Raw genomic sequence first — 17,442 nt, forward strand, 5'->3', positions numbered from 1 at the left:
CTCAGGAGAAACTGGACAACAACTTTTGGGGTCCAATTTCTCCTGTAACCCTTGGGAAAATTAAAAAATTCTGGGCTAAATAATTATTTTTGAGGAAAGAAAACGTATTTATTATTTTCACGGCTCTGCATTATAAACTTCTGTGAAGCACTTGGGGGTTCAAAGTGCTCACCACACATCTAGATAAGTTCCTTTTGGGGTCTAGTTTCCAAAATGGGGTCACTTGTGGGGGATCTCCAATGTTTAGGCACACAGGGGCTCTCCAAACGTGATATGGTGTCCGCTAATGATTGGAGCTAATTTTCCATTTAAAAAGCCAAATGGCGTGCCTTCCCTTCCGAGCCCTGCCGTGCGCCCAATCAGTGGTTTACCCCCACATATGGGGTATCAGCGTACTCAGGACAAACTGGACAACAACATTTGCAGTCCAATTTCTCCTATTACCCTTGGCAAAATAGGAAATTCCAGGCTAAAAATCATTTTTGAGGAAAGAAAATTTTTTTTTTTTCATGGCTCTGCGTTATAAACTTCTGTGAAGCACCTGGGGGTTTAAAGTGCTCAATATGCATCTAGATAAGTTCCTTGGGGGGTCTAGTTTCCAAAATGGGGTCACTTGTGGGGGAGCTCCAATGTTTAGGCACACAGGGGCTCTCCAAACGCGACATGGTGTCCGCTAACAATTGGAGCTAATTTTCCATTCAAAAAGTCAAATGGCGCGCCTTCCCTTCCGAGCCCTGCCGTGTGCCCAAACAGTGGTTTACCCCCACATATGAGGTATCGGCGTACTCGGGAGAAATTGACCAACAAATTTTATGATCCATTTTATCCTATTGCCCATGTGAAAATGAAAAAATTGAGGCGAAAAGAATTTTTTTGTGAAAAAAAAGTACTTTTTCATTTTTACAGATCAATTTGTGAAGCACCTGAGGGTTTAAAGTGCTCACTAGGCATCTAGATAAGTTCCCTGGGGGGTCTAGTTTCCAAAATGGGGTCACTTGTGGGGGAGCGCCAATGTTTAGGCACACAGGGGCTCTCCAAACGCGACATGGTGTCCGCTAACGATGGAGATAATTTTTCATTCAAAAAGTCAAATGGCGCTCCTTCCCTTCCGAGCCTTACCATGTGCCCAAACAGTGGTTTACCTCCACATGTAAGGTATTGATGTACTCAGGAGAAATTGCCCAACAAATTTTAGGATCCATTTTATCCTGTTGCCCATGTGAAAATGAAAAAATTGAGGCTAAAATAATTTTTTTGTGAAAAAAAAGTACTTTTTCATTTTTACGGATCAATTTGTGAAGCACCTGGGGGTTCAAAGTGCTCACTATGCATCTAGATATGTTCCTTGGGGCGTCTAGTTTCCAAAATGGGGTCACTTGTAGGGGAGCTCCAATATTTAGGCACACGGGGGCTCTCCAAACGTGACATGGTGTCCGCTAAAGAGTGGAGCCAATTTTTCATTCAAAAAGTCAAATGGCGCTCCTTCCCTTCCAAGCCCTGCCGTGCGCCCAAACAGTGGTTTACCCACACATATGAGGTATCAGCGTACTTAGGACAAATTGGACAACAACTTTCGTCATTCAGGTTCTCCTTTTACCATTGGGAAAATAAAAAAATTGTTGCTAAAAGATAATTTTTGTGACTAAAAAGTTAAATGTTCATTTTTTCCTTCCATGTTGCTTCTGCTGCTGTGAAGCACCTGAAGGGTTAATAAACTTCTTGAATGTGGTTTTAAGTACCTTGAGGGGTGCAGTTTTTAGAATGGTGTCACTTTTGGGTATTTTCAGCCATATAGACCCCTCAAACTGACTTCAAATGTGAGGTGGTCCCTAAAAAAAATGGTTTTGTAAATTTCGTTGTAAAAATGAGAAATTGCTGGTCAAATTTTAACCCTTATAACTTCCTAGCAAAAAAACAATTTGTTTCCAAAATTGTGCTGATGTAAAGTATACATGTGTGAATTGTTATTTATTAACTATTTTGTGTCACATAAATCTCTGTTTTAACAGAATAAAAATTCAAAATGTGAAAATTGCGAAATTTTCAAAATTTTCGCCAAATTTCCGTTTTCATCACAAATAAACGCAGAATTTATTGACCTAAATTTACCACTAACATGAAGCCCAATATGTCATGAAAAAACAATCTCAGAACCGCTAGGATCCGTTGAAGCGTTCCTGAGTTATTACCTCATAAAGGGACACTGGTCAGAATTGCAAAAAAACGGCAAGGTCTTTAAGGTCAAAATAGGCTGGGTCATGAAGGGGTTAAGAACAGGATGTTGAAAGTTGCCCAAGAGACAAACAAACCATGGCAGGAGACACTCCCAATCACACTATTTAGTGTTAGGAACACTCCCAGAGGCTGAGAAAAGCTGTCACCATATTAAATTTTGTTTGGATCTAGTCCCAGGTTAGGGGTATTCTTTCCCTCAGCAGCTGATTATGTAATATGATACTTTTTTCTGCTTATGTAATTGAACTCACCAAGAAACTTGCTAACATCCATTCTCGGGTTTTTTCTTCATTGCCAGATCCAGATTCAGTGTCCGGTACGCACTCCTTGAAGCCAGGAGACTGGGTGTTGGTGAAAAAAGTTTGTAAGGAGAACAGCACTCGATCCCAAATCTGATGGTCCTGTCCAAGTGCCGCTGATGAACCAACCTCTGTGAAGCTGGAGGGAAGACCCACTTGGATCCACGCATCGCATGAACGCTCCCCTACCAGAAGATGACACCCAAGCCAGAATGATGTTGTGGATGCCCTGCCTGACCGAATAGATGACCTTCCTGATAAAGAATACACTACACATGCTATTGACTGTTTGCAACTAACCCCCGTTAGGGACAGATCTCCTGACCGCCCATTTGCGAAAAGTCTGTGCGGTGTAGGGCGTAGGCGCTAGGCTTGCGTCAGTTCACCAGCAGCACAAAAGAGTTGCAGCGCTTTGGGACAGGAGGCTAGGATTAGGGCAAGTGATATCTAAGGGGGGCTTGTGATAGAAATATTTATATCATGTAGATCTCACTTGCATGTATACTCCTCTATAATCATATATACTTATATAAACGCAAATATATCTATATACACTATAATCAATTGCTTAAAATGGCTGACATAAACTGATATAAGCCAGACAGACTGTTCGGTGATTTCCACCCAAAAAAGCAGAAGAACTCCAGATGTCTTAAGTGCTGATGAGATGTCTCAACTTTGTCCTAGATGCAGAGATACATTTTAGTTGCTTAATCAGCAATCATATGCGCATTAATCACAATATTCCATATATATTCAGATAACCAATAACAGAGGAGCTAGACAATATGTTAATTAACTAACCACCCCTAACCACTCCTTTCTATATGCAATTATAAAACTATGTATCAGGAAATAAAGGATCAGTATTGATGGAATGCTTTCCTGTCACAATCGTGTACAGACTCATTCTTGATGAGCGCTCAAAATACTCAGTCTTATTGGGAACGGCCGCAGCACACACGGGATAGATTTATCCAACCCAAATTTCCATATCACTTGTCCTGAGATCCTTGTAGGGAGATTGAAATTGTACTACAGCCCTTGTATTTTTTTATATATCTTCCAGCCACGTTCTGCCACTTACATTGTGTAGTGTAATACTCTGGGCCTGAGTTTTGTTGCAGTCTCCCCCCAAAAAAAGGGAGATTTAAATTGGCACTAAGTGGATCTACGTCACAGTTCTGTTAGTTTGTCGTACATCTTCCAGCCAAGTTCTGCCACTTACATTGTGTGGAGTAATACATTATGCCTGAGTATTGTTGCAGTCTCCCCCCCCCCAAAAAAAGGGAGATTTAAATTCTCCACAAGTTTATATACACCTTCTACCTTGTTTCACAGTACCATATATCGGTTGTTATTTTGGTTAGATTTTTCCAAAAAAGAGGAAGTCTGGTGGAAGAGGCCGTGGGCGGGCGTTGCCAGCTGGTACTGATGGTGGTGGTGTTGGAGCATCCGATGGTATTGGGAAAAGCAAAATAGCACCAAAGGCTCGAGGTGTTGAGCCAGCGTCATCGTCTGGCTACACAAGGCCTTGAAGGCTCCCTTATCTGGGAGTAGGAAAATGGCTTTTAAAGCCGGAGCAGCAGGAACAGTTTTGGCTTTCCTTGCTGACTCAGCCTCTAGCTCTTTCGCCTCCTCTTCGGAAGGTTCGAAATCTAAAAGCAGCGAGTCGTCAGTAGATGCTCCTGGTCAGGAACAAGTCGCTTCCTTGTGTCCTTTACTCAAAACCAAAAGTGAAGGATGCCGCAGGCGAAACTACAGTTTACTCCATGGAGCTCTTTACACATACCGTGCCTGGGTTAGAGAGGGAAATTGTTAAAAGCCCTTTACAAGATGAATCGGACATTGAGTGCACAGATGCACAGCCACAGCTAGATTATAATGCTGTTCCATTGACTCAGATCACTACATTGCCCTTGCAGTGTACTGAGCCAGAATCTGACACTGATGAGACTATGGTGCCCCGTCACGAACGCTATAGCACCTTATACGGTGACACAGAGGAAGGTGCACATGAAATTGAAGAGGAGGTGATAGATGACCCAGTTGTTGACCCAGATTGGCAGCCATTGGGGGAAGAGGGTGTCGCTGCCAGTAGCTCAGAAGCGGAGAAGGATGATCCGCAGCAGCCATCTACATCGCAACAGCATTCATCTGGCAGGCCAGTATGTGGCCAAAAACGTTTGTCAAAACCAAAAACTGTTTTAGGACAGTGTGGCCATCTGGTGTAAGTAGCACAGCGTGCAATGCCTGAAAAGGTAATCCATAGTAGGAAGAGTGCAGTGTGGGAATTTTTTAACCAAGGTCCGAATGATCAGTGCAAAGTTATATGTAAGAAGTGCTCAAAGACCTTTAGCAGAGGGAAGAATCTCCTAAATTTCAATACAACGTGCATGCGTAGACATTTAACCAGCATGCACTTGCAAGCCTGGACTAACTACCAAATATCCAGTACCGTTGGTGCACCTGCTCAAAATGAAGGTAGTCAACAACGCTACATTGCTTCCCTCACAGTAAGCCCACCGGTTAGGACACCACCAGCAGAAAATGAGGAGGTATCGTTGCAAGGCCAAAGCAGTCAGGGAATCACAAGGTTCTTGGTAGGAAACACTGTAGGCCACCATCAAGAATACCATCACCAACCCTCTCTCAATCTGCCATGTCCACCACCACCCCCGCTAGTTCCTCCATATGCAGCTTTCCAGTCCAGCTCACCCTAAAAAAGACTCTTGTTAGGAAAAGAAAGTACTCATCCTGTCATCTGCGTACACAGGGTTTGGAGGCCCACATTGCTAGACTAATCTCGTTAGAGATGATGCCCTACCGGTTGGTTCAAAGCGAAGCTTTCAAAGCCCTGATGGCCTATGCAGTACCACGATATGACCTACCCAGTCGACACTTCTTTGCGAGAAAAGCCATCCCAGCCCTCCATCAGCATGTCAAAGAACGCATTGTCCATGCACTGAGGCAATCAGTCAGTAGAGAGGTGCACCTCACAACAGATGCATGGTCCAGTATGCATGGCCAGGGACGTTATGTGTCCATCATGGTATACTGGGTTAATGTGGTGGATGCAGGGTCCACAGGGGACAGCCATAGTGGGACAGTTCTGCCTAGCCCATGATCTAGGAAATAGTTTGCTGTAGGCGTTCACCACCCCTCCTCCTCTTCCTCCTCCTCCAGAAGTGTAAGCTCGTCCACAGAGCGCAGTCGTACGACAACTCCATCCGCAGCTGCCAGTCTTGCACACGAGGTGTCCCATTATGGAACAGCTAGTGGTAAGCGTCAGCAGGCTGTGCTACAAATGAAGTGTTTGGGCAACAACAGACACACCGCGGAAGTACTGGCCGAGTACTTGCAGCAAGAAACTCAGTCAAGGCTGAGCAGTGTATATCTTGAGGCAGGCAAGGTAGTCAGTGATAACGGAAGGAATTTTATGGCTGCCATAGCCCTTTCAGAACTGAAACACATTCCTTGCCTGGCTCACACCTTGAACCTGGGGGTGCAGTGCTTCCTGAAAAATTATCTGGAGTTACCAGCCCTTCTCCTGAAGGTGCGAAGACTTTGCTTGCACATCCGCCGGTTGCCCGTACACTCCAGCCGTATGCAGAACCATCAGCGATCGCTGAATCTTCCCCAGCACCGCCTAATAATTTACATTGCAACAAGGTGGAACTCCACACTGCACATAATTCAGAGGCTGTGCGAACAGAGGCGTGCTGTCATTTATTTGTGGGAGGATACACATACACGGGCAGGCAGTTGGATGGCAGACATGGAGCTTTATGGAGTGCAGTGGTTGAAGCTCCAAGACCTCTGTCAAGTCATTCAGTGTTTTGAAGAATGCACACGGCTGGTAAGTGCAGACGACGCCATCATAAGCATGAGCATCCCACTAATGCGTCTGCTGATGCAAAGTTTGACATCAAGGAGCAGGCGTCTGCAGCCGAGGAGGTGGGAAGCCTTGATGACAGTCAGCCATTGTCTGGGAACTCTCCTGGACGAGGTGGCGGACAAAGAGGAGGAGGAGGAGGATGATGGGGATGAATATTTATGGGAGGAGGATGCTTCTCAGGGGGCAATAGAAACTGGTGGCGTTGCAAGGTCAGGTACAGGGTTTTTGCAGGCCACAAGTGATGATGATTTGCAAGAAAGTGCTCCTCAACCCAGCACAAGCAGTGAATTGACACCTGAAACATTGGCCCACATGGCAGAGTATGCCTTGCGTATCCTAAAAAGGGACCCCCGCATTATCAAAATGATGACCGATGACGATTACTGGTTGGCCTGCCTTCTGGATCCACGATACAAAGGGAAATTACAAAATATCATGCCACATGAGAACCTTGAGCACATATTGGCTACCAAACAAGCAACTCTTGTAGACTGTTTGGTTCAGGCTTTCCCAGCACACAGAGGCGGTGATGGTTCTCACACGAGCTGTAGGGGGCAACATGGCAGAGGTGTTAGAGGTGCACAAATCCGAAGTGGCGTTGGACAGAGGGGTTTATGACCAGGTTGTGGAGTGATTTTGCAATGACCGACAGGTACCGCTGCATCAATTCAAAGTGACAGGAGACAGCATTTGTCCAGTATGGTTACCAACTATTTTTCCTCCCTTATCAATGTTCTCCCTCACAGGTCATTCCCCTTTGATTACTGGGCATCTAAAATAGACACCTGGCCTGAATTGGCAGAAAATGCATTACAGGAGCTCACTTGCCCTGCTTCTAGTGTGCTATCAGAAAGAGTCTTCAGTGCTGCTGGTTCAATACTGACCGAAAAAAGGACACGTCTGGCTACCCAGAATGCTGATGATCTAACCTTCATTAAAATGAACTAATCATGGATTTCAAATTATTTTGCCCCACCTTCTCCTGCTGACATGTAGCTTGCCTGAAAAATGTCTTGCTTTTGGCCTCCTCTTACTGACTTCTCCAATTCCGCCATTTGCAGCTGCTGAATGTCGACCATAGGCCATTTTTATACTTCCCTAAATGGGCTGACTCCCCCCACAGGGCCGTGGTCACCACCTGGCGCTAGCACCCGTGCGAGGGTCGTTTGCCTGGACAGGTGGGTGCGCCCACTCTTGGGCGACGGCACTGGCACAGGGTCCCTCATAGTACAATGAAGTGTCTCTGACGGTGGTGGTGCACAACCAACGTCAGACACACCGTCATAATATGAGGGGCCCTGTGCCAATACCGCCACCAACGAGAGAGTGTTCCCCCCAGCTCGAACAGTGCTCTACCCCTTGCAATACATACCTCTCCCTACTCCACCGCTGTGTAGTCTGTGCTGTTAAATCCTTCAATGGCACTACCAATACAAATTTGTTGAAATTATAGATGATAGTTAAATATACAAGGGCCCTGGCCTCCATTTAGACCAGTTAATACATTGCGCCAACTACCACTGTCTACTACTCAGCAAAGGAGCCCACCCCTGTACCTAGCTATGCCACCAGTTTATTTATAAACATTTTTTGGCCTGACATTTAGCCCACTTTATTATTTTGGCCTACTAACAGTGTCAGCCACTTATTACAGTTGTCCTCCACTGAAAAAAGCAATGCCGCCTGTGTACTCCTCTTACCTATTTTGAACTGCATTTAGCCTACTTTTTTATTTTAGGCCTACTAAGTCTGTCTGAGCCACTTATTACAGTTGTCCTCCACTGAACAAAGCAATGCCACATGTGTACTCCTCTTACCAATTTTGAACTGCATTTAGCCTACTTACTTACTTGGGCCTAGTAACTGTGTGAGCCTCTCATAACAGTTGTCCTCCTCCGCTGAACAAACCTATGCCGCCTGTGTACTCCTCTTACCAATTTTGAACTGCATTTAGCCTACATACTTACTTGGGACTAGTAACTGTGTGAGCCTCTCATAACAGTTGTCCTCCTCCGCTGAAAAAAGCTATGCCGCCTGTGTACTCCTGTTAGCAATTTTGAACTGCATTTAGCCTACTTTTTTATTTTAGGCCTAGTAACTGTGTCAGCCACTCCTTACAGTTGTCCTCCACTGAACAAAGCAATGCCGCCTGTTTAGTCCTGTTAGCAATTTTGAACTGCATTTAGCCTACTTTCTTATTTGGGCCTACTAACTGTGTCTGCCCTCACTACAGATGTTGTCACGATACCCGGGTATAAATGCTGCAGGGAAAACTGCACCCAGCAGCAACGGAGCTGAACTAACATGAACACCAACAGGACCTTTCACATGAGACAGAGTGACCAGGAAAAGTAGAAGGACCTACGATCATGTGACAGAGTTGGAGGTGGTAAGGGGGCAGAGCCAGATGCCGGGGAAACAGAGAAGGAACAAGCATAAAAGAATCGTGAAACAAGCTGAGGTCGTAGCCAGGGGATTACAAGATACCAACAAGGAGAGTCAGAGAATAGTCAGAAGCCAAGCCAGGGGTCAGTAATCCAGGAAAGCGAATAAAGCACATGACAGCAAGACACAAAGCAAGCCAGCACACACTGCAGAGGTCAAGCATACAGACTGCAAAAAACCTATAGCTGACAAGGATACCAGGTTAGGAGCGAGTATAAATAGCCCTCCCATCTTGAAAGAGAGGCAAAGAACATTAACCCTAGAGAGTACAAGACATAACCTTGTCCTAACCATGACAGTACCTCCCCTTGACGGGGGGCCACTGGACCCCCAGGCTTCTCAGGGTACCTGGCATGAAAAGTCCGCACCAGTCGATCAGCATGCACAGAACTGGCCGGAACCCATGACCGATCCTCAACAGAATAAACCTTAAGTACTGAAGCCTTTGACGCATCCACCGTGAATCAATGATGCGCCCTACCTCATACTCAGGCTGACCCTCTACCAACACTGGCAGAACATTGGATGAGGAATCTTCTCTAACCATCCCCACAGGTTTTAATAGGGACCTGTGAAAGACATTTGATATTTTGAAGGAGGCAGGCAACTGTAATCTATAGGCCACCAGGTTGATCACCTCTAATATCTTGTATGGATCTATAAACCTGGGGCCCGACTTCATAGAGGATACTTTAAGTTTGATATTACGGGTAGACAACCACACCTTCTCCCCCACTGTCAGTGTAGGAGCTCACCCCCTCCTCCTGTCTGCAAAATGTTTGTACCTCCTTTGAGCTTTGGAGATATTACCCTGAACCTCCCTCCAAAGGGTTCTTAACTGTTGCACCAGACCCTCAGCACCAGGGCAACCAGAATCCATGCGGGAAAATTCTTCAAATTGCGGGACAAATCCATAGTTGACCTGAAAAGGAGATTTGCCAGTAGACTGATTAATACGACAGTTGAATGCAAATTCTGCCATGGGTAATACCTCACACCAGTCCTCCTGTCTGGAAGAGGCAAGGATTCTTAAAAATTTTTCCAACGACTGGTTGGTGCGTTTAGTCTGACTATTAGATTCTGGGTGATAAGCAGAGGAGAAAGACAACGTAACCCCCAACTTCTTACAAAAAGCCCTCCAAAATCTAGCAACAAATTGCACACCCCTGTCAGACATCACATTCACAGGGACCCCATGCAATCGAACTATATGCTGAATAAGCAAACGAGCTAAGTTTTCAGCAGAAGGTAATGCAGATAATGTCACAAAGTGGGCTTGTTTAAAAAATCTATTAACCACTACCCAGACTCCAGAGTTGCCCTTTGAAGGAGGAAGATTAGTGATAAAATCCATGGACAGATAAAAAAGAGAATATAGCATATGGACGGCACTGCCCCAACTAAATCCATAATCTTCAGGAAAGCCGGTACTAGAAAGCTATATCATGTCAGCAACAGCCATGGCAAAAAAGATATCTGGTGCACCATGAAATAACATATGTGTCCCAGGTAGCAAAAGAAAAAAAGCAGGATGCACTCACCAATCTTCAAAGTAGCAAATTTCAGACCCGCTGAAGCGCAAGGACCGCGCGAAACGGCCGTCGTCTCCCCTGCTCGCACGAGCTCCTTTTCTTCTCCCCCGGCCATGAAGTTTTAATTGTGAAGACTCAATAAAATTTGCTACTTTGAAGATTGGTGAGTGCATCCTGCTTATTTCTTTTGCTACCTGAAATCCATGGACAGGTGTGTCCAAGGCTTATCCGGAATTGGCAAAGGAACCAATTCCCCGGCCGGCTGGCCCAGAGAGCTCTTAGAGCGAGCACACATCCCACAATTATTCACAAATTTTTAATATCAGTACCTATAGAAGACCACTAAAAAATCCTAGCTACTGCCCCCCGGGTAGCTGCAATCCCAGGGTGTGCACTCAACACAGATTCATGAAATTCTTGCAGAAGTGTGAGACGGAAATGATCGGGTATAAACAATTTGCCAGAGGGTTTATTCTTGGGAGCTTGTGACTGTGCTTCCAAAATCTCTCTCTGTAACTCAGATGAGATTTCAGCCACAACCACTCCAGGTTGAAGAATGGAGGAAGGAGGTTCTGGAGGGGACACAAAATCAAAACTTCAGGGTAAGGCATCCGCCTTTACATTTTTAGACCCTGGTCAGAACGTAATGGTAAAATGAAACCGAGAAAAAAAAAGTGCCCACCGAGCCTGTCTGGGGGTCAATCTCTTAGCAGACTCGATATAGGCCAAATTTTTATGATCAGTGATGACCGTAACGGGATGAACCGCCCCCTCCAAAAAATGCCTCCATTCTTTGAAGGTCAATTTAATTGCCAACAATTCCGACATCATAATTTCTCTCAGCCGAAGAGAATTTTTTAGAGAAAAAGGCACAGAGTTTAAGGTTAGTAAGGGTGGACGGGCCCTGAGACAACACTGCCCCCACCCCCACCTCCGATGCGTCAACCTCTACAATAAAAGGTCTCGACAGATTGGGTTGTATCAACACGGGGGCTGAAACAAAACATTTCTTCAGTGTCTGGAAGGAATTTTTTGCGACCTCGGAATAATTTTTTACCTCCGCCCCTTTTAGTGTGAGGTCCGTTAAGGGTTTCACAACCTGCAAAAACCCTTTAATGAACTTCCTATAATAGTTAGCGAAGCCCAGAAATCGCTGCAACCCCTTCAGATCATGAGGTTGCACCCAATCAGAAATGGCCTGAACCTTCCCCGGGTCCATGCGGAACCCATCCCCAGATACAATTAATCCCAGAAAAGACAGTTCTTGCATAAAGCATTAGCACTTCTCCAGTTTTGCGTATAAATGGTTCTCCCTGAGTCTCACAAGAACTGTCTGGAGATGGTGTAAGTGAGACTGACTGTCCTCTGAGTATATCAAGATGTCATCCAGGTAAATAACAACATAGCACCCAATCAGGTCAGAAAAAACAACATTAATAAAATTCTGGAACACAGCAGGGAGACCGAAAGGCATAACCAAATTTTCAAATAAGCCCTCGGTAGTCAGAAAAGCTGTTTTCCATTCATCTCCCTCTCGAATCCTTATCAGGTTATAAGCCCCTCGTAAGTCAAGCTTAGAAAACCATTTGGCCCCAGTGAGTTGATTACATAAATCAGGAATCAGAGGAAGAGGATACGTGTTTTTCACAGTGATCTTACTCAGTTCCCAAAAGTCGAGGCACAGTCGCAAACCACCATGTTTTTTCTTCACAAAGAAAAACCCCGCTGCAATGGGTGAAACAGAAGGCCGAATATGCCCCTTACGGAGACTCTCAGTGATGTACTCTTTCATGGCTGGGCGCTCGGGCCCAGACAAATTGTATAAACGAGTCTTGGGTAATTTGGCTCCTGGGATTAAATTAATAGCACAATCACCGGGTCGATGTGGTGGAAGCGCCTCAGCCTCACTTTCGGAAAACACGTCTTCGAAGTTTTTCAGGTACTCCGGAATACCCTCCAGACCGACAGATGACACAGATACAGACTTTATTGGGTTAACAAAAGGTCCCAGGTTACAACACGGACCATTACCCTTACATCTCCATTGAGTAATCTCCCCCGCCACCCAATCAATGGCAGGATTGTGGCGTTGCAGCCAGGGCATTCCCAGAACCAGCCCTGCAGGCAGATTATTCAATACAAAACAACTTAATTGCTCCACGTGAGTGGAACCCACTTTCAGAGAAAAACCATCAGTTTTGAAACAAATTCCATCTCGGGTAAGAGGGGACGAATCAACAGCCACAATTTTAGCAGGGTTTTTCAACCTAACTGTTCCTATCTTCTTACGAGTCACAACTTGGGCATCAATCAAATTAACAGAAGAACCGCAGTCAACAAAGGCGGTGGTCACCACAGGACCACCAGCAAGCTCCAATTTCACCTGGAGCACAAGTTTTGTAAGCGAGAAAAAATGTACCTGGGAGTCTGGACAACCTCCTAGATTGTTACCCAGACTCAGTCGTTTTTCAGATGGTTTCACAGAAGGGCAGGATGGACAGTTCCTTTTCCAATGTCCAGAGGCTCCACAGTAAAAACACAGTTGATTGTCTCTGCGGCGTCTTCTCTCACTTTCAGAGATCGAGACTGCCCCAATCTCCATGGGTTCAGATACAGGTGCAGAGTCACATAACTTCGAGAACAAGGAAGTCTCCTGTTGCATCATTCCTTTAGCACGGAGTCTCCGGTCCATTCGAACTGCCTGTGTCATAGCGTCCTCCAGGGTATCAGGAGGAGGATGAAGTGCTAGAGCGTCCTTCAGACGGTCAGACAGACCCATGCGGAACAACCCCCCTCAGGGCTGCATCGTTCCAAGAAACTTCAGCTGCCCAGCGCCTAAACTCTGAGCAGAACCATTCAGCGGAGTGCTTCCCTTGTGTCACACTCATTACCATATCTTCTGCCAGACGCACTATATCAGGCTCATCATAAATGTGCCCCAGAGACTCAAAAAACAGGTTCACAGACATGCATAAAGGAGCAGAGGAAGAGAGTGATAAGGCCCATGCCTGCGGGGACCCCCTTAACCCTTTTCTGACCTCGAACGGGATAGTACGTCCGAGGTCAGAAGCCCCGCTTTGATGCGGGCTCCGGCGGTGAGCCCGCATCAAAGCCGGGACATGTCAGCTGTTTTGAACAGAATCACGATCTGCCCGCGCCTATTAACTAGTTAAATGCAGCTGTCAAAAGCAGACAGTGGCATTTAACTACCGCATCCGGCCAGGCGGCCGGAAATGACGGCATCGCTGACCCCCGTCACATGATGGGAGGTCAGCGATGCTTCAGTATTGTAACCATAGAGGTCCTTGAGACCTCTATGGTTACTGATCCCTGGCAGCTGTGAGCGCCACCCTGTGGTCGGCGCTCACAGCACACCTGATTTTCTGCTACATAGCAGCGAATAGCAGATCGCTGCTATGTAGCAGAGCCGATCATGCTGTGCCTGCTTCTATTGAAGCATGGCAAAAGTTTAAAAAAAGTTTAAAAAAAATGTGAAAAGAATAAAAAAAATATAAAGGTTTAAATCACTCCCCTTTCGCCCCAATCAAAATAAATCAATAAAAAAAAATCAAATCTACACATATTTGGTATCGCCGCATTCAGAATTGCCCGGTCTATCAACTAAAAAAAAGCACTAACCTGATCTCTAAACAGCGTAGCGAGAAAAAAATTTGAAACGCCATAATTACGTTTCTTTGGTCGCCGGCACATTGAATTAAAATGCAATAACGGGCGATCAAAAGAACATATCTGCACCTAAAAGCTATCATTAAAAACGTCATCTCAGCATGCAAAAAATAAGCCCTCAACCGACCCCAGATCATGAAAAATGGAGACGCTACGAGTATTGGAAAATGGCGCAATTTTTTTTTTTTAGCAAAGTTTGGAATTTTTTTTCACCACTTAGGTAAAAAATAACCTAGTGATGTTAGGTGTCTATGAACTCGTACTGACCTGGAGAATCATAATATCAGGTCAGTTGTAGCATTTAGTGAACCTAGCAAAAAAGCCAAACAAAAACAAGTGTGGGACTGCACTTTTTTTGCAATTTCACCGCACTTGGAATATTTTTCCCATTTTTTAGTACACAACATGCTAAAACCAATGATGTCGTTCAAAAGTGCAACTCGTCCCACAAAAAATAAGCCCTCACATGGCCAAATTGACGGAAAAATAAAAAAGTTATGTCTCTGGGAAGGAGGTGATTGAAAAACGAACAAGGAAAAACAAAAAATCCCAAGGTCATGAAGAGGTTAATAAAGACATAACTACACCCACCCTCTGCCTTTCATTTCCAGAGGCCCGAGGACGTAACTCAAAAAACAACTTACATCCTTCCTTAAAGACCCTGAACAATTTTTTATCCCCAGAAAAAGTGTCGGGTAATTTTACCGGCGGTTCGTGGTCCGCTAAGGATACATCAGAGGGACTCCCCTCCCGGGAACAAAATGGAGCAAACACCTGTAAAGCACCTGCCACATCTCTCTGCACCTGTTGGTGCGAGTGGACCAGGGCTTGCTGTTCCACAGACAGCTTCTGCAAAAGCTGAGAAAGCTCATTAACCTGTGCCGTGAGATCCTATACTGGGTCCATGGCATACAAACACCACCCTCCAAACCAGGGAGAAAACTATCAGGTCAGCTATAATGTCACGATACCCGGGTATAAATGCTGCAGGGGAAACTGCACCCAGCAGCAACGGAGCTGAACCAGAAACCGGGTAACTAACAAGAACACAAACGAGACCTTTCACATGAGACAGAGTGACCAGGAAAAGCAGAAGGACCTACGATCATGTGACAGAGTGGGAGGCGGTCAGGTGGCGGAGCCAGATGCCGGGGAAACAGAGAAGGAACAAGCATAAAAGAATCGTGAAACAAGCCGAGGTCGTAGCCAGGAGATTACAAGATACCAACAAGGAGAGTCAGAGAATAGTCAGAAGCCAAGCCAGGGGTCAGTAATCCAGGAAAGCGAATAAAGCACGTGACAGCAAGACACAAAGCAAGCCAGCACACACTACAGAGGTCAAGCATACAGACTGCAGAAAACCTATAGCTGACAAGGATACCGAGCGAGTATAAATAGCCCTCCCATCTTGAAAGAGAGGCTAAGAACATTAACCCTAGAGAGTACAAGACATAACCTTGTCCTAACCATGACAGTTGTCCCCGCTGAACAAAGCAATGCCGCCAGTTTAGTCCTGTTAGCAATTTTGAAGTCAGTAAAAAGTAGGTAGGAGTATTTCAAACAAGAAAATGATAAGAGTGCCCATATTTTTGCACCTGTCAAATTTTGTTTGAATGCAGATTGCACATTTTCTGTTAGTACAATAAACCTCATTTCAAGGCAGAAACATTACTGTGTCCAACAGTTATTAGATATATGAAACTGAAATAGCTGTTGCAAAAAATTTTTTTTTATAAAACATTAAGCTTAAGATTATTAGGGGTGCCCAAACTTTTTCATATAACTGTATAAGGTGCGTTCGCAGCCCGTGGTCCACCGTGCAGAGATGGAACCTGCTGCTGAGTAATGACGGACTATATGGAAGTACAATGTGGATACACACACTGGTTAACTTCACCCTGTGTGAAGGAAGCGAACCCTGTTGTGTCACAGGGCCGCAGTACCGCACCTAGAGCCCAAGCAAGGAGTCTCAGGACTCTATCCCAAGACAAAGGATTAGAGTACGTACAGACCACTTGCGCTCGACACTGCAACTGGGGTGTCAAAGTAACAAAAAATATAACTTAAAGCACAAGAGTGCGTGCTGTGCCGCTTTGGCGGACGCCACTAACCACCCAGACTTAGGATAGGAAAGCGCTCTATAAGCACACGGCGCCGCACTGGCAGTTACAGCAATAGACGCTGTATTGTGTGTCTTTATGTTGACAGCTTAGTTGGGCGCAAGACAGCAAGCATCCACCTTTTGCGAACAGTCATACACAAGGGAGGGGATTTTAAAGAACGACTTGCACTCATCAACACACACACGATTCCAAATGTACAGTAGCGCATGGCCGTGCAGCCATGCGAACCTTTTATATCTGCAGCAAGAACAGGACCTTCCCAGAAGGACCAATGGGAGTCAGTCACAGAAGGAGAACACCATCAGGACCTTCCTAAAGGACCAATGGGATTTGCTGCAGTATTTAAGCCTGTGACCCTTGATCTCCAATGAGAGATCTTGCTCTGGGCATGCTCAGAAGGGGAAGAGCACGGCTTAGTCCCAAACACGTCTGCTCGCCGCTGCCCAGTACTGGCTACAATGGCAGAAGCTGGAAAGGCAGCAATAACCAGATGTCCATTATCAGCCTGAGCTAGATGCTGGGACCGATGTCTCCGCTGAGCAGACTCCATTGCAGCCGGAGAAGAATGGGAGACTGCAGCGGAGATGGTTCAAGATTCCCCCTGTGCAGAGGCGGGATCTCAACACCTAACATATTCTTGTCTATTTTAACTTAATTCTGTCAATAAAGAATTTTTGATATTATTATAAAAACTCCTATAATCTCCCCTTTTTTTAAAAAGATTTGGTAGACCTAGGACAATATGCCTGGTTTGCCAAATGAGGCCTGGAAAGTGAGTCATGGAGTGGACAGAACATTACCAAATTGACTACTAGAATGGGGGATAGGGGTCTCTGATTGTGGAAGAGCTAAACTGCAAGTATTCGTTAATCATTGAAGCAGTACTCTTAGAACTGTTGAAGTGTAACCATTGAAGTAGTACAACCTGAGTGGTTAGCATTGAAAGTTTACTGGGGCTGTTGGAAATAGCCCGATGACTAAACCAATGATTGTTTAGAATTATGTGCACAAATTTGGAGGAAGTCATAGCTGGCTCCTGTAGTGGGAGCTTATGAGGATCTCTGTGTTAAGGCAGATATTTCAGGAAAAACTGGTTGCCCTTTATTTGAGATCCAATAGTACAGACCTAGACGAGAATGGACTTGGAAGAATATAGAGTGGGATGGATGATATAATGAGTTTCATATTAGCACAAAAGTGCCATAGGGCGTAGAAGAAAAGCA

Source organism: Ranitomeya imitator, chromosome 4, assembly GCF_032444005.1.
Source record: "Ranitomeya imitator isolate aRanImi1 chromosome 4, aRanImi1.pri, whole genome shotgun sequence".
NCBI classification, from domain to species: domain Eukaryota; kingdom Metazoa; phylum Chordata; class Amphibia; order Anura; family Dendrobatidae; genus Ranitomeya; species Ranitomeya imitator.